The following is a 19338-nucleotide window of genomic DNA, read 5'->3' as shown; positions in this document are numbered from 1 at the left end:
AACAGTGCTCAACACAGAAAAGCCTGTGATCAACACTGATCAACATGATCAACACTGCTCAACACAGAAAAAGCCTAGCTATGATCAACAGTGCTCAACACAGAAAAGCCTGTGATCAACACTGATCAACATGATCAACACTGCTCAACACAGAAAAAAGCCTAGCTATGATCAACAGTGCTCAACACAGAAAAGCCTGTGATCAACACGATCAACAGTGCTCAACACAGAAAAGCCTGTGATCAACACTGATCAACATGATCAACACTGCTCAACACAGAAAAAGCCTAATTGTGATCAACAGTGCTCAACACAGAAAAGCCTGTGATCAACACTGATCAACATGATCAACAGTGCTCAACACAGAAAAGCCTGTGATCAACAGTGCTCAACACAGAAAAGCCTGTGATCAACACGATCAACAGTGCTCAACACAGAAAAGCCTTTGATCAACACTGATCAACATGCTGATCAACACTGCTCAACACAGAAAAGGCCTAGCTTATGATCAACAGTGCTCAACACAGAAACGGCCTAGCTATGATCAACAGTGCTCAACACAGAAAAGCCTGTGATCAACACTGATCAACACAATCAACAGTGCTCAACACAGAAAAAGCCTAGCTATGATCAACAGAAAAAGAACGCAAGTTTAAAGCATGAACAAGCTGTCGTGAACGACATAATCCCTCAAAAAAAAACAACAAAAAACCAAGTGTAGAACAAGCATACCAAATTTACATTAAAAAAAAATAGACGCACAAATAGTTAAGAACACTTAGCTTTTATTCCAATTTCTTACTACTGTGGTTTAATTGACAACGTTGAACAGAGCCCACAACCGTCAATGCATTACTGCTTCTAGGTAAATTATGCACATATGCAAATTATATAATTTGAATCGGCCAACCAGCTACCACCTTCGAAACTGCTGCAAGTCAGCCCTCCTAGTGACGTTCACCGTAAAATATCAGCCGTGATATTTCACTGTAAAAGTCGAGATATGCACTTTGAACGTCATCAGTTTTAGAGTTTTCCCGAACTACATTAGCAGTTTGTTGGTAAACAAACGTAAACAACAAAATGCTGCCGCTCCCCGCCTGCGAAGCGATGTCGCCGACGTAAAAACTTGAAGGGCTTCGAGGAACACGGGTATTTCTGGTTGCAAAATACGGAAATATCACGTTGAGTCTTGAAATTTTTTCCCATGGTTTTTTTTTTTGGTCATGTTCTAGCAAACATTCTGCCGTTCGCACGGGGCCGGCACTGTGCACGGTCTCCACCGAACAGGTAGTGAGCGCGTGGCGTGACAGCGATGTCACGCGCGCGACGACTGTTGACATGGCAACTCTAAGGGTAAACTAACAAAATGGCGTCCTCTCCGCGCGAGCTCCGTGCCGTACGACGATCGAAATCAGGATAGATTTAAAGCTGAGCAGTTTTTGATCGGTTACAGTTGTAAAAAACATTTTGGACCTTAAAATGTTCCTTCTGTATGACGAGTTTTGTATCCCGGTGTCTTTCTTCTTGGGTTTCATTTAGCCCTGCGAACAGGTCTGTGTGTTCCTGGCGTTTAGTTATACGGCCTCCATCTGTACGCAGGGCTACACACATTGAGATATGGACGACTTGCAGCGATGTCGCGCGTGATGTTGATATCTTCGTCGTATACTTTATGAATAAAGGCTGTTTAGGGATGGACCATTAGATCTTGGGAGGGGGGGTGGTCACAATGAAATTGTGAAAATTTTTTTTTTACTATTGTAAATTTCTGAAATTTTTTTTTTCCAATTGAGATTAGCTGTGCAAATTTTTTTTTTCAGAGTAAATTTTCAGATTGATAATTTTTTTTTCGTTCGTCGCTGTCTGAAGATAAAGAGGGCAAACATGTGGTGCCAAGCACCACAAGCGGCCACGCAAGCGGTCACTGGGAAGAGGTCAGGAGAGGGGTGTCCCCTGCTGCTGTTGGAGCTTTTGAAAAATAGAGATTAAAATGGTGTTATTTGGTGGCACTTGGGGAGTATTTTTGCGGGGGGAGGTCAGGAGGGGGTGTCCCCCTCCTGCCGTTGGAGCTTTTGAAAAATAGAGATTAAAATGGTGTTATTTGGTGGCACTTGGGGAGTATTTTTGCGGGGGGTGGTCAGGAGGGGGTGTCCCCCTCCTGCTGTTGGAGCTTTTGAAAAATAGAGATAAAAATGGTGTTATTTGGTGGCACTTTGGGAGCATTTTTTTCGGATTACACATCTTCCTCTGAAACATGGTCTTCTTGCTCCTCAGTAGCTTCGTATAGTTTTGAAATTGACTATTTTGGTTTCCTGGCTTCCCTTTCTACTGCGTGGTGAAATGCCTACATTCACCCCACCAAACATCATGCATATCTCATGATTTACAATTGATTTTGACAAGCTGAGAAGCTAAAATAAGCTAAATAATATAGTGAAATTTGCATATTTGTGTTTTTAGAGCAATTGTTGCCCTTTTTTGATCAAAACATCTATTTCTCTGTAGCAGCATGTCCAAATTGATTGGATGTGTATAGATGTGTTGAAATTTCAATATTTGTCTTTTTGGGCAATTTATGCCATTCATGGTAAAAAAATCTGTATTCTCTGAAAGGGCTTGTCCAATTTCTTTGAAATTTGCTACACAAAAACGATTAACCATGCAGATTTATTCAGTATTTGCTATCGAGAAACTTTCGAAGTTCAACCCTTTTATGTGTTTTTGTGTTGGGATTTGTTGGATAGATGGCATTCTACGTAGTGTATTGTTGAATGTTAAACATGTGTTGCTGTTGTTATTTGAGGCTGTTTTTTGAGAAAAAAGAATTGAAAATGCCTTTTAAAAGCAAAATAATACATAATGACTTGATATGTTGTTTTATCATTATTGACGTGTTTCTACTTGTTCACCCATTCTTGCATTCATCATTGTAATAAAATGCTGTGGAAAAAATGAAACTGATGTGGCCTGCATCTGTTTACCTTGATCTTAAAAGGCAAATACAACTTTCTGTCTTGACAACCATACCATAGTTTCAATGTTTTACCTAGTGTACCTGCTTGGTTTGTACGCAGGAAACAAGTAGAAAACAGGCTCTACAACTTCATAATTTTCAAGTGATCAGAATACAAAAGTCCTGAAAAGATAAGATAATCACAACTTCCAGTATGAGGGATACAGTCACTCTAAATGTATAAATTAAAATTAAAAATGTGCCGGGAGGATGTATTAAAAATACAGAAAGTTGCTTACTGTCGGTAAAATCTAAAAAAAATTCAAAATTTTAAAGACTTTTGCAGATTTTTTTTACGCCTTTGTCTTCTTATTTATTTATTTTTTTTTTTGCAAACTACTTTGAAGATTTTTTTTTCCTAACTTTCTGCTCTGAAAATTTTTTTTTCTGTTTTTTGACCACCCCCCTCCCAAGATCTAATGGTCCGTCCCTAACATAAACATTCTGATATTTATGCGCAAGGCGTAATAAAGTAAAGCCTCAAAATTTAAGGTTTTTCGTTCTATTAATACAAATTCCCTAAAATTATGGGCATGGGTATATGATAAATCGGTTATTACCCAATATCGCCTGTTCCTTGTGTCGTATCAGCATGTGTGTCATTTGTGCTGCGTCAGACACTCGACTTCGTCTCGTGTCTGACGCAGCACAAATGACACTCATGCTGATACGACACAGGAACAGGCGATATTGGGTATTATATCATACCAGTATATTGATGGTGCAAATACAGCGATCTGATTGGTCGAGACGCGAATAGAACCGTGGTATATTGGCGATATACCACGGCTGGCATGCGCACTAGCTCTCAGCTTGAGGAAAAGTCCTTTTATGACGTTCCACGCCAGAATTTCAAGATACTGTTATGATTTTTTAGCAATAAATCACATCCAGCGACGGTATACCACTCGATTTTGACCATTTCACTTCATATAGGGGACTGGTCAGTTTCTTCGGCCTGGGGGGGGGGGGCGGTGGATTCATGGGGGGTTCACCCTGTTTTTGACTTTGGTGATAGGGGGGGTCACCATGTTTTTGAAATGCCCAATAGGGGGGTCAGTGTTTTTGAATTTCGACACAGGCTCATCATTGCCTAAAATGCATTGTGTCAGCCACAAATTTCATCCAGTTGCATTTTCGGCGCACCCTTCGGGCGCGTAACTTTAATAATCGGACATATTTTTCAGCATGCCCAACTTTAACATATCAGTCATACATATATCAGAGATATATGTATGTTCAATATTTTTCAGCATGCTCTTCGAGTGCATTACTTTAATATATCAGACATTTTTCAGCACACCCTTCCAGTTTATTGCTTTAATATACAAGACATATATCAGAGATATCAGGATGTTTCATATTTTTCTCCGCGCCCTTCGGGCGCCATACTTTAATAAATCAGAGATATATGCCAGAGATATCTTGATGTTTGCTAAGTGAAAGTGTACGATTATGAAATCTGCATTTCATATGAAAAGCATGACAAATTCCTGATACTTTTCTGTTCTCTCTTTGAGAATTCAGTATGAGAAAGCAACATGCACAAATATCAATGTTACAAGAAAAGGTCATCTCAGACTCTGCACACATCAGATTTGGCTAAAATGCCTCTCTATGGTTCCTCAGGAGATTTAATTGGATGGCTGGCAAGTCTTAACACCCATCAAAGTTTTTGATTTACTGCTTTTTCCTGTTTGATATTAATGATTGACATCCATTTCTTTACAACAGTTCAGGACATCTGGTTAAGCATAGAAAGTGTGAAATACATTCACAGCTCATTCAAAATGTACTGTATTCAAACTTTAAGATTGACACTTTGAAATTCCTATCTTACAACTGACATGCCAACAATTTCATTAAAACACAGAATGACAGTTAAAATATAAATGTATGTAAAATATAATATATATATATATATTATATATATATTACATATATATATATATTACATATATCATATATATATATATATATATATATATATATATATATATATATATATATATATATATATTACAGTATTATATTATTACATATTACAGTTGTCGCGTGCGGGGGGTCACCCTGTTTTAAAAATTTGGAATAGGGGGGTCACCCTGTTTTAAAAATTTGGAATAGGGGGGGGGTCAGCCACTTTTTGACGTCGGCAAAAAATAATCCACCCCCCCCCCCCCCCCCCGGCCGAAGAAACTGATCAGTCCCTAGGCCCTATGCACTCGCTATCGCTCGTGCATATATGTCGTGAACTGGTCAAAATCTCGTGGTATACCATAGCTGGGTATGCTTTATTGCTTAAATAACCTCTAAATATTCGTCATTGAGATCACTGAGTGTATTTTGACAGTTGTTTGATTTGCATCGCTTTGATAATAGACTGAAAGATCCGTCGCTCGAGGACGCTCCCTACGCTCCCTTCCTGTAAGAGGGGGTGTGCTTTATTGCTTAATTAAAAATGCACGCGTTGTTCCTATTTACAAAGGCAATGGTAGTTTAACAGAAATGTCCAATTACAGACCCATTTCTATTTTACCAGCTATTTCTAAAGTAATTGAAGTCATGTTCACAGTACTTTGTATAATTTTTATCTGATAAAGGTGTCTTTCACATCTAGTGCAAGAAGCGATATACAAAGTTGTATGCAAATGAGAACAAGTGTCGCGAAGTGTAGCGAAGCTAAATTAACACTACAATTAAAAGCTTAATGTGTTAGAAGTGTTGGTTTGTATTGTATAAAGCATTCTGTAAAATTTGAACATTCAGTTTCGTTGACGTATTGTCGAAATAAAGCTGAGAATGGCGTACTTGATTGCTTGTCATGGAAGGATATACATGTGTAAAGCGGACCTATGTTTCGCTGACCGCACACGGTCGGCGCGGTGACCGGTACTGTGGATGCAGAATGAAACCCTTGGCCTCGGCGAAAGTTAACTCAACGCGGCGCCGTATAGGCTACATCGTACTCAAGCCAAGTCTCACCGTTGTAGGGTAACAGCTCTGATGATAACTTATTTGCTCGAGTTGTGAAGTCCATCCTCCCACGTAAGTACTTCTGTACTGCCAATTAAAATATGTTAGTAGCTGTGCGTGCGTGCCACGAGTCGACTGTGTGTTCAACACACCACCGTCCCTCGTGGGTGGAGGGACGGTGAACACACTGACTCACAGCCCTGCCACGCAGAGGTACGCTCGATCATATTATACTCGAATTGACTGAATTTGATATATTCATTGCACTGATTTCGGTGTATAGTCGATCATATGTGGTGTGGACAGTTGTGTCAACATATGGTCATACGCTACACAGGCGTACGGAATGTTTCCTAGATCGTCGTCGGATGGGAAGTGACTGACACTGTACTGTGAGGCCGAAGGCCGAACCTCGTACTGTATAAGAATACAAGGTATGTCACGGAAAAATGACCGGTGGCCAAAAACAAACGAAATAAAGCATCTACCTCAAAAAAATTACATCGACCGGTCGGAAATACCTTCAAACTTTCAAATCTTTGACTCTGGTTACAGAATTCTTTCAAATCTGCCAGTTATGGGCGATAATTGACTGTCCGGCGAATACTCGCACTTGCATTGCCACTCCGCCATTTTGAATAGCTGTTTTACTCCCAAAAGCCTTTGCAAGTGGACGAGTGACCCCGTGACCCCACAACCGCTAAATTCAACCGTTAACTGTTAGGTAAATTTCATACTGTCAGTGAATACAACTTCAGCTATCTGGCAACAAGGCAATCAACGCAAACCATTGCCTCGGCAGCGTGATGTTCAAATCCCGCCATCTGACATTTGTAAACAAACTCTTTACGGGGTCACTCGTCCACTCGCAAAGGCTTTTGGGAGTAAAACAGCTATTCAAAATGGCGGAGTGGCAATGCAAGTGCGAGTATTCGCCGGACAGTCAATTATCGCCCATAAGTGGCAGATTTGAAAGAATTTTGTAACCCATGTAAAGATTTGAAAGTTTGAAGGTATTTCCGACCGGTCGATGTAATTTTTTTGAGGTAGATGCTTTATTTCGTTTGTTTTGGGCCACCGGTCGATTTTTCCGTGACATACCTTGTATTCTTATACAGTACGAGGTTCGGCCTTCGGCCTCACAGTACAGTGTCAGTCCACTTCCCATCCGAAGACGATCTAGGAAACATTCCGTACGCCTGTGATACGCTAGAACCGCCGAGGATCGAAAGAGTGAACGTTGCACGAAACCGCAGGTTATTCACGGCATGGGTATATTAGCTGTGCGTGGCAGGACTGTGTTTTACCGGGGTTATACGGCCTCCCGCCTTATAACGCCGGTAAAACATTGCCCTGCTGCCACGCAGAGCTGGGGGTTTTACCCCTTTCGTCAGCTGAGGTAACCTGATGATTCACTGTATAAGTATCGCCGTGCGTACAGGTCTCAGGCGTGGCGGAGGCCGTAACGGACCGGGAATACAGACCTGTACGCAGGGCTACGTAGTGTACTTGCTTAGTCACACACGTTCTTTTTTCGTGTTCGTGTCTTAGATTTTTTTCATATGTGGAACACGTACACGTACATACGTACGGGAGCTGAATTGCATTACATACGCTGGCGATTCAGTGTACTGTACAGAGATGTTTGATTAAAACGATATGGCATCAGCGGCCAGGAGGTATCATACGGATAGAGGTCACACTGTGAGATCATGGAGGTAGAAGGAGAGATTACCTCCATGGTGAGATCAAGCTTGTTCTCACGGGATCAGAAGCAGCTGTGCCGAGCCCGTATGCTTTATGTTCGGACAGTGCATGCACTGACGAAATTTTTGTCAAGTAAAATGGTTTACATGCTGTACAGTATCATGGATCGTAAGCATGAGTGTGTGTTCACAGTTTCCTTACCTACACTCATGGAGCTAGGAACAAATACCATTTCTGGCTCCATGCTAAACTGGTGTATAAAAACTCCGGTGTGTGCATAGTTAATATTTAACTTTGCAAATTATTGCATATTTAACTTTCATGGAGTCACAGATTTGATAATCATTTTCATTCTGAAGGTCTGAAAGTCCGCTCTACAATTATTGTTTACATGTAGCGTTCAGGGAAATCAATCGAACGGGACCTTGTAAACTTCCGGTTCAGGGAAAGGCTGGCAGGTAAATGAACAGAGGCCACATATAATCCATGTAGTGCATTTGGTGAAATTCCAAATTTAATTTCTTGTACATAAATGCCCTTATCACAGATATTTTAACAATATTAATTAATGATTAATGTAATTAATGTTATAGAAATAATGGGTGATGCTCTGACCATTATTATTCATTTATGGCCAAGGGCGAGAGGAAAGTCAAGAATTTACAAGGCTTAGCGAGCAAGCTTATTTTGGCTTTCAGTCTTGCCAAAGCCTATAGATAAACGTTAATGGTCGGGGCAGAGCCTGTTATTTCCATGATATTACCAACAAACCCTAGAAAATCATCAAGATTTACAAAAATTTCCCATGTGAAAGACAACGGAGCCCCAGAACTTGTGCAATATTGCCTGAATACATGGGTTTATGTGCCAGAGAACAGGTGACAATTTGCCAGACACCAGGATGGCAAATCGTTTCCTGCTGCGAGGGCACATAAACCCATGTATTCAGGCAACAATATTTTTATTACATGCCTCTGGTTATAAATGCTGTATGACATTTAGTTATATGCTGGACATTTTCAAACAGTTTTACCATTATTGACCAGCATCAAACGGATTTTAACGAAGGTCAAAATAGAAGTGTGCACATGTATATTTTACATCTATCATTCAGGGTCTACTTAGATGTCGAAAACATTGTAGGGCTTCACTGGCCTTGGTAACCATGGAAACCAGTCAGTACATCGTTCACCGACCCCCTAACTCCCCGGATGTTCCTTTTCAAATCAATTCATTGATTTGCACTCACATCAAGGCATGTAATAAGCAATGCACAGTCATGGCCACCCTAAAAATTTGTCAAATCTGGAGATTTTTAAAAAAATGTATAACTTGGGCCACAAGTGCTTCATTTTGTTTTTGTGATTGATTATGATCTTTGTACAATTGACAATTTACATTTTTGATGAAAAGTCACAATGTTAGCAGCATTATTTATATTCATGGACATCAAAACAAACCATTACATACTGTGTATTTGTGGTCAGTCACATGGTTCTGCTCCACCAATTAAATGAGATGTCTATAGCATGGTAATACATAATGAATGAGTGTATGATTTTACTGATCTTTTGACCCATATATCATAGCTTCTATGATTAGAAAGTTGAGTATCCATTGTACAGACAGTGAGAAATAGGACTATCTGCAAGATTCTAATTCATTGTATTCGTTTACATTTGCCTACAGCTGTTAGTATACCTCGCGTAACCTGGTCGTAAAGCCTCAGAGGTACATGTATGTGAAACTTAGAAGGAACAAGAATCAAAAGATTGATAACTGCTCTTTGACAAAATCCTTCATCAGGTAAGATTTGATTTTCAATTTCCTGCACATGTCTCGTTCGTTATCAGTTAAGCTTTTCACATGCTCGGTTTTATTTGGCGGAATTGTAATACTTTCTTCAACATCAACTCCCTCAATGCTCTCTACGTAACTTTAATACATGTAAGTATTTCAGAATATGCGTCTGTAGTGTGATCTCCTTGGCAAAAAATTCAACAGGACAAATAGAGCAAGTGCAAATGAAATTCATGAAGTTCTTCTGTTTCAAACATTGCATCCTTACAGCTGAAATAATAATGGATAATTCTGCAAGCGTTTTAACCTTTAGCCTCTTTATCATTGGAGATTATTTATATTTTTATACAAATATGTGAATAATATGTATGATTGTCCCAATCATGTTTCATATTAATTTTGATGTTTCTAAGTAAACTACATGTACAAGAACTCGCAGTATAAAACTCGATGTTTTTAGGTACTTGGCTCTTCAAAGATGTATGGCTACTTTAAATGAATCGTGCATTTCCAACCCTGCCTTGACAACACTTTATCTTGTCAAAGTTTCAGATGCTTGGTCAGAATGCCATGCTTAAATTTGTACATTTTTAATGGTTTCATATAGTTTGTTGTTTGTTGTTTATTGTTTATTGTACTTCATGCATTCATATTATTATGTTTATTTTATGGAGCCTGTTAATGTGACTTGTTCCTGTTGGTCTTTCTTTGAAATAAATATATAAAGATATTGCTACTTGCTTGAATACACGTCTTGACCTACATTATGTACCTGTTTCCTTTAAAAAGGTCCACAATCACCAGTGATTACAATGGGTTTAGGGCAAAGTTATACCAGTGATGGAAGGTTTAATTAAAATTACAGAAGTCATAAACAATCAAGTTGTCTTATCTTGCATATAAAAAGCCATGTTTTAGAATGAACTGATGTAAACTAATGTCAGCAATTGCAGGAGATAATATTTACATTGCATGATTCAAGTTAATGTTTCTTTTCACCCAATCAGATTCAAGATCCCTTGCTGAGGCAGTGCATACTGGGCAATGACAACCAGGTGAAAAGCAACATAGTGACAATACCATCCTCCATTGCAAAGCATATACACAGTGTGTGGCTATGCAGAGAGCCAACACTGAACAGAGATGATGGTGTTGTCATCAATGCAGAGCAAAAACCTGTGGAATTGAGGGAATCTTTCATCAATATATTTATTTTCCTAAGACAATGGGTCCTTGCTGTGGCACAGGTTTGTACTTACACTGTTCAGTGTTTCCACTGGGTAAATTTTCCCTTAAACCATTCTGGCTAATTGAGACCAAAATTGATTAGCCAGAACTATAGCCATCAAAATTACATGTAATTGCATTTATGATTTTTATCCAACTGACAGCTGTATATATATACTCAGGTGGGTCCTATCAGTTGCTACAGTGGCAAGATGACATTAAACTGGTCCAATAATCATTTCTATTCAAGGTAATACATTACCAGGTCCATTGGACATTTGTGATTTAAAAATTTAAGTAGGACTCATCCTGACCGACTGATAATTAGTGGCAATGAAAATAAACAACTATTTTTTATGGAACAAACTGCTTTCTTAATAACATTCACAACAAATTTTATTTCCTGTGTGCCACACACTTATGTGACTTAATTTTGCACTTTTGTAAATGTATCAAGATGTATTACAAGTATTGCATCATTGACAGGGTAACTTCAAGATGTTTCCTTTGAAAGATCCATAGCTTCTGCCTCAATCATCAAGTGCTTTCAGTTCTCCAATCACAGAGTCTGATTATTAAACCAACTGTTCACTTAAAGAAGGTGTACTCCAAGCAGTAAATGCTTAATAGTTTCAAAATCAAACTGGGTGTATACATGTATTTTAAAATATCCTGTCTGGCCACTTTATATGTCTTACAGAAAAAAAAGCTGACTCTTCTCTTATTAAAACACTAGTCATGGAAATTCAACAAACTATTCCTGGTACACTTTCTTTTTTGTAACTACTACTACCCTGCAACTCTGTGGACAACCTGTGCAATTATCTTTTTTGCTTAATTGTACTCGAACACGACTTAGCATGTCGCAGTGTGCTGCTTGTTGTTCAGCGTGGTAAACATTCAACAGGACAACATCCTGGGCATATCTTCATGCAAATATTATGACCAATGCCTATCCACAATACAGTGTTACTCAGTACGTGTACACATCATGGCAGGAGGTGACCCCAGCCTATATCCACAAATACATGTACACAGTATGGAAGATAACCCGGGCCTATCCTCAATCCAAATGCATTCACATGGTATGGAAGATGGCACAGACATATATCCACAATACACATATATATGCAATGGAGGATGGCCTAAGCCAATACACATACATGCACACAGTATGTACATGTATGATGAATCAGCTGGCCTATATAGAATACAAAATGGGAGATGACTAAGGCCTATCATTAATACAAACAGTCTGTACCTGTATCGTATTCAGGATAGGCCCAGGTCATTTTCAAAAATGTGTACCTGTATTGTATTCAGGATAGGCCTGGGTCATCTTCCATAGCAGGTACCTGTATGTGTATTCTGGATAGTCCAGAGTCACCTGCGATGCTGAGTAATTGTTTTGTTGATAGGCCTGGGTCATTGTATTTGCATAGGTTATAACATTTGCATGAAGTTTGGCTCAGGACGTCATCCAATTGACAGTTTACCACACTGTGCTCATTAATAGCTGTCTCTGAGTTTGCTGCAGTAGTGTCCTACGGTGACGTTTTTGAAACACTGGTTTCATTTTATTCACCACCCTTGCTGTCATTGGCTGCTGTTGTCTGCTTAGTTTTTGAAAATATACTGCAATCAGTATTTCCTGACTATGTTAAAGCATTGTTTACAAAGCACTTGTCATAAAATAACAAGGTCATTGCATGCAGCCATCTGAAAGCATGGCATATAACTTCATAAGTTACTGATTATAATAGTTTTCTGAGACTGCACACTAAAGCAAGGAAAGAATGACCAGCCAGGGATGTTGAAAAGTCTCTCTGCCTTTTAAAGGTGGAGCCTCCCTTTAAAAGGACGCAAAGCTATAGCAGCGTTCATTGTGTTAGTGGACACCAAACAGTCAACACAAGGTTACACGCTCCAGAAAATGCCACTTTTTAGTTTTCCCCGGCCACAAGAAGGCAGACAGACTGCCAAGCGGTCAGCGTGAAGTTGCTGCCGATCGGACTCTGTGGTTATATTAAAAGTCTAACGCGACTAGAAGACAATTTTTTAGGAAATTCGAGTGTTTGTTGTGACTGTTGGCGATTTAAACTGACCGTCAATCAAACGCTTGTATAAACTCTGTTTGCAGGATTAGCAAAAGGTGATAAAAGGTTGAGATCAGTTTGTGTAATTAATGTTATAGAAATCAAACATCATACTGGCCAAGTGTTTGACTGGGAGGAGAACTCCACTAATGCGAGAACCTGGGATTGAAAAGTGCTGCTTTAACTGCACCTCTCGATCAGCCCCCTGAAAAATAGCACAGACCAGTTTGGCGAAGGATAGTTGAAAAATATTTCCAATCTGCAGACATTTCATTTGCCATTTCACGCTCTTGCGAATGGCAGCGGAAACACTGCTGTTGTCATACACATTTGTAGTCCTTTTTTTAAAATACCCTCTTGAGTAGATCAAATGTATTACACCTCTACCATACTATTTAATCAGTAACTTTGTTGTGATAATCATTGCTTACACATTTTTGGTAAAGTTATTTTCTCTTATTTAGCTGAATTTGCTAAAAAAAATTCCTTGCACTTGGCACTCTATGAATTGCCTAGTGAAATGCAGATGATATGATAAATGCACATGACTAGACATTCAATACATGTAGCTTCATTCGTAGGATCCATAAAACTGTTATGATGAAGTATATTCCAATGAGAGAATACATCTGGTATGCACACGTGATTTAGAATGTTTACATGTGTCTAATGCTTATCATCATTAGGGTTAAGGACATACAGAGTGTTTGCAATTCATTGTAGTACATCCCATCACCAAATGTATTTTAATCATTCCGGTTATCATTGTTATTTAAAGAGTTATAAGTAATCACGAGTCTATGTGTTTACAATTCAGGATCAGCAGTGCATGCTGCGCAATATCAAGGATGAGAAATACCATTGACCTTGACAAAGAGCATTAAAGACAAAGTGGAGGGCTTGGGATTGGACTTGGATCATGACATTATTACGAAAGATGAATGGAAATGATCAAAAAACAGGTAAATTTCCATTTTAGTCCTTGCACCACAGTATATACACAAGTGGCTGTTGCAAAGATGTGCTGGAACTGGTATCTTGTAACTTGCACAAAGTGTTTTATGTTAGTTGTCTTTATAGCTATACACATGTCTAGCATGTTTACAATTACAAGAATACTATTTAGAATCACAGGTTCACAAAAATATTAGTGATACATTTCTGTATTTTAATTGACATTGCCAGCTGCAACTATGTAGGTACATCAGTTTTACACTAATTCATCCTGAAATATACACAACATGCATGTGACAGCAATCCTCATTCTTAAACTGTGCAGGACATTGGTTGTTGCCAATCTACATTGTATTACATATGACATGAGCAAGAAGGAAAAGTATGGTTTAGATGTCTAGGTTAGAGAAACATGCATATAGCGGAGAGAAAAATAAATTTATTGGTCCTTTACACAAGAATTCTTGGATATGTGACACACAAATAAACTAACTTTTTGTGAAGAGAAATTATTATCTTCCATGATTTGTCCATGATTATCTTCCATGAGTTTATTATTATTACTATGTTAGGGAACAGGTGTGTATATCCACGCAGAAGAGGAAGCAGGATAAATCCAAAACCGACTATAAGGCAGCATTTTACCATTCAAAGAAAGGAACCAACCACCAGGGACAGTTGTCTCAAGATGAAGACAGTGGGATTGCACCTCCATTTGGTAGAGGATTTCCTATTAGTCAGTATGGTGGAGAGACGTGCACCTTACACTGCTCAGCACACAGATTTGTGTATGTTAGGATCAGAGGCTCCTAAACCATAGCACCTACCACAGATAAAGAGTGGGCAACTTAACAGACAAAACCCTCAATACTAAGCATCATCAGATACAGCTAGTACAGAACTGTTGAAGGTATATAATTATATACCTGGATATATAATTATATAATTATATATCCAGCTCATAGAGAGGAAAAATTCAACTTTCAGAGCACTGAGAAAAGACAATTATTATTTCATGCCTCCCCTCAGTATCATGGTGATCTCTGTAGTATAGTAACACGGACCTGTAGCTAGTTGTCACTTGTGATGATTGTTTATAAACATTCCATTATAACTTCTTTTTCTGCTCCAGAGGGTGTACATGTCAATCAGGACCCAGATTTACATATACTTGTCAATAACATTGCAATGTGCGCATGTATGATACACTTTGTTTCCCAATGAGCTTCCAGAAGAAGAACAAAAAACTGGAGTTGATATCAAAAGAAATTGTGAAAAATTCATCAAAAAATTACAGCAACTGGAGCCCAAATTTCATGGGGAGCTGTCATTATTTACGGAGTACAGGTCGGAGAGGAGATGTTGGAGGAATTTCGTCGGAAACTCTAAATTTTGAGTACCCCCCAAACCATGATGAATTTGAGTAACCCCCCCTCCCTTACATGGAAATTTTGACTGACCCCCACACTCAATTTTGAAAAGTTAAATTTCAATACATGTATTTCTACAATTTACATAAATACAGCAAGAGGAAAGACCATTCAAATCCTTGTGTACCCTGCGAGATAATCATTGGTTATCTCATGACGGTTGAACAAGGTGAAACAACAAAATGAAATTCAAAGTCACAACAAAACATAGATGTCAAAGGTTACACTATAACCAGTATACAACCACATACAGTTTTGTTGTATGTATGGGTATCATAACAGGGTCCTCACTAGGATATCCGACAGGGTAGACTTTGAAAGTACAGATTGAAGAACATGCAGGGCTGATGGGGAAAGTGTCCGCTTGGCTTGCTCCCCTCCCTTGCATGGAAAAGTTTGAGAAATTGTAGTGTGCATTGGTGCAGTTTGGTGTAATCTAAGAGGTATTTTCAATGTGTAATTTTACTGAGTAAAATTTGTAGAAATTGATGTGTGAAGTAGGCAATCTGAGAGGTGTTTCAATACATTTGCACCAAAAATTGAATAACCCCCCCTTCTTTCTCTCAACATTTTGAATAACCCCCCTTATAGCTTTCAATATTTTGGGTGACCCCCTTCACATTCCTCTGCCCCAGGCTGTAAATAATGATGGCTCCCTAGGAGATATATCTTCAAGCTTGTGCGATATGGATTTCAGGCAATGTCAACTTGTGGACAAAAGGATACAGAGAATGTTGCAGATTATTGCAAATGGGACTAACTTATGAATACAGCACACCAAGTCACATTCCATTATCAAGAAAAAAAGCTCAAAACTACATCTGAAGTTGGCTTTGGAGATAAAAACTATTGCTTGCAATCATCGACCCTCATTACTCGCAACGCGCTATGCCAGAGCAAAGTGTACATATTCAGAACATCAGTTTGATCGTTCATGAGATTCAATGTTAAGTACCAAGTATTGTTGTTGGGGACCGCTTGGCAAATAAACTTAATATATTTAATATTACTAAGATTACACAAAGAAACCACAGCAGTTGCCTGTCCCATTTTCTCGAAGGTGTATGTTGCAATAAGTGAAAATATTTCAACAAAATTCACCTTTAGCAGTCAGACAAGCTTATGAAAAATAGAGATTTATATATGTAATCATCACTTGTTTATTTGTATTCTAATGGATATAACTTCAAAAGAACAGACAGGGAATCAAACTGTTTTCTATTTTAGCTCTGCAGTTAGTGTGAATGAGCCTATCTTGTGTACCCTGGTAGGTGTGTGTTGTTGTTGGTCATCCGTCAACTTTTAGCATTTTTGGGGGTGAATTTGCTTTTAAGCTTCACTATCAGCAAAGCAGAGCTAATCTAATGAGTGGATATGTATTGTTGTTTGTCAGCCTTTTAGCTCTGCTGTCAGCAATGCGGAGCTTATCAAATGGGCTGATTTTACGTCATTGCCCATCTCTCCCTCCGTCCATCATCCGTCCGTCCGTCATCCATCACAATTGCGCTCTTCTCTGAAATCACATAAATTGTCTGGTTGCTTTGAAATTTGATACTCGTGCAGAATTTGCATATTTCTATATTTTAGGTATTTTTTTGCTGTTTTTGGTCACAAAATCTATTTCTCTGAAGTTGCTTATCTGATTGCTTTGAAATGTTATATGCATTTCACTTGGGGTGACCTCAGTTAGGTTAATTGTTCAAATTTTAGTGAAATATGCAAATTTGTATTTTGAGGCAATTCTTGTCATTTTTTTAGTCCCCATGGACACCGTCCGGGGGACTTATAGGTTTGGCCATGTCCGTGCATCCGTCTGTCCATGCATGCGTGCGTCCATTCACGCAGATATCTCAGAGATGCCTGGAGCGATTTCACTCACACTTGGTACAAGGATTACTTCATAAATCATACATATGCAAATTGATTTGTTTTGTGATATGATCCAATATGGCTGCCATGTGGCCATTTTGTTACGATTTTTTTATGTGCAGAGCCATAACTCAGGCACATCTCAACCGATTTTATTCAAAGTTGGTACAAGGACATTGACCTATATCATACATATGCACGTCAATTTGTTTCACGAAATGATCCAATATGCCGGCATGACAGCCATTTGTTATTGGACACCGTGGTGCGAAGCACCAAAGGTGTCCTATGTCGCCACAATGTCTGTGTGTCTGTCCGTCCCTCCGTCCGTCCGTCCGTAGACAGATTTTGTTCCACTCATAAACTTAAGAACCCTTAGGTCCAATGTCATGCAATTTGGTATTTGGTATTATCATGATGAGACTTAGATCTGATTAGATTTTGGTGGGTGTGGCTTATAAATTAATTGCTCATTTGCATATTTTATGACTTTTTTCGTTCACGCAGATATCTCAGAGACGCCTGGAGCGATTTTGTTCAAACTTGGTAAAAGGATAGTACTCTACCTCATACAGATGCACGTTGATTTGTTTCACAATGCGATCAAATTTGGCCGTGTTAGAGGACTTTTTAGTTTTCACCTCCATAGACTCCCATGTATAAGGCAGTCCATAGACTCCCATGTTTAAGGCAGTCCATAGACTCCCATGTATAAGGCAGTCCATAGACTCCCATGTTATAAGGAAGTCCATAGACTCCCATGTATAAGGCAGTCCATAGACTCCCATGTATAAGGCAGTCCATAGACTCCCATGTATAAGGCAGTCCATAGACTCCCTGTATAAGGCCAAGAAAAATAAAAATTTAGTTTCTCATCGTATTCATATTGCAAAAAGGATGCAGTGACACAGTTTTTAGTCCCCACAGATAAAGTCCAGGGGGCTCATAGATTGGGTCATGTCAGTCCGTTAGTCCATCCATGTGAGTCCATCCGTTCATGCAGATATCTCATACGCTTTGACAAAATGTCACGTGACCTTTGACCTAAATATACATATTTGTCCATAACTCGGTAACCACAAGTGCTAAACCTTTCATATATGGTATGATGGGACACCTTATGACGCCACATATTGTTCCTCGTTAATTATGCACATATCTAATTTTGAGCGAGCCAATAGAGCTAGAGGTCTGATTTTTGGTATGTAGGGATAACTTAGCAATACAATTTTTTTGAAAAAATGTCAACGTGACCTCAATGACCTTTGACCTCAAATATACATATTTGTCCATAACTCAGGAACCACAAGTGCTACACCCTTCATATTTGGTATGATGGGACACCTTATGACGCCACATATTGTACCTCATTAATTATGTGCATATCTAATTTTGAGCAAGCCAATAGAGGTAAATGTATGATTTTTAGTATATAGGGACAGACTATAGGATAGAAATTTTTGACAAAATGTCATGTGTCCTCGATAACCTTTTACCTAAAATACACGATTATGTCAATAAATAAGTAACCACAAGTGCTATGTCCTTTATATATTAGTAGGATGGGAGACCTTATGACAACACATGCTTTACCTCATTAATTATGCCCATATATAATTGTGGGCAAGCCAATAGAGCTAGAGGTCTGAATTTTGGCATATATGGATTAATTAGCAATACAATGGTTTTTTTTCGCAAAATGTCACGTGACCTTGATGACCTTTGACCTTGAATATGCATATATATGCATAACTCAGTAACCACAAGTTCTTTACGCTTCAATTTGATAGGATAGTAGACCTTAAGATGTCACATCTTGTACCTCATTTATTATGCACATATGTATTTCTTGGCAGGCCAATACAGCTGGAGGTCTGATCTTTTTTCCCGATTTAGAACCATAACTTAGACATGCCTCTTGTTTCAAAATGGGAACAATGACATAGACCTATGTGTTCATAGATCTGAACATATACACTCCAGTGATACTTCTTAATGACCTCATTTCCCTGCCCCATCAAGACTAATACTCCTATTACAAGTGGGGACTATGTCATTGTCAATGACTTGTTACTTCTAGAATATACAGAATATTATCTCACATAGTGAGTGTCTGAATATTATTCTGAATTGTATTCTAAAGCACATTCTGAAAGGACTCTTCTGGAATATACAGAATATTATCTCACATAGTGAGTGTCTGAATGTTATTCTGAATTGTATTCCTAAGCACATTCTGAAAGTAACTCTTCTGAAAATTTCACAT

General features: G+C 38.7%; 1 long non-coding RNA gene across 1 annotated transcript; it reads left to right on the top strand.

The window, feature by feature from the left end:
* The first annotated feature begins 5756 nt into the window (after positions 1 to 5756).
* Positions 5757 to 16398, top strand: LOC139131876 (uncharacterized). The gene is made up of 5 exons (XR_011552208.1): positions 5757 to 6061; positions 9386 to 9502; positions 10504 to 10743; positions 13637 to 13781; positions 14346 to 16398. It is a non-coding gene; the product is annotated as an uncharacterized lncRNA (long non-coding RNA).
* Positions 16399 to 19338: the final 2940 nt, after the last annotated feature.

Source organism: Ptychodera flava, chromosome 4, assembly GCF_041260155.1.
Source record: "Ptychodera flava strain L36383 chromosome 4, AS_Pfla_20210202, whole genome shotgun sequence".
Taxonomy (NCBI): Eukaryota; Metazoa; Hemichordata; class Enteropneusta; family Ptychoderidae; genus Ptychodera; species Ptychodera flava.
Note: the sequence above shows the minus strand (reverse complement) of the source record. Positions and strands in the feature narration are given on the sequence as shown.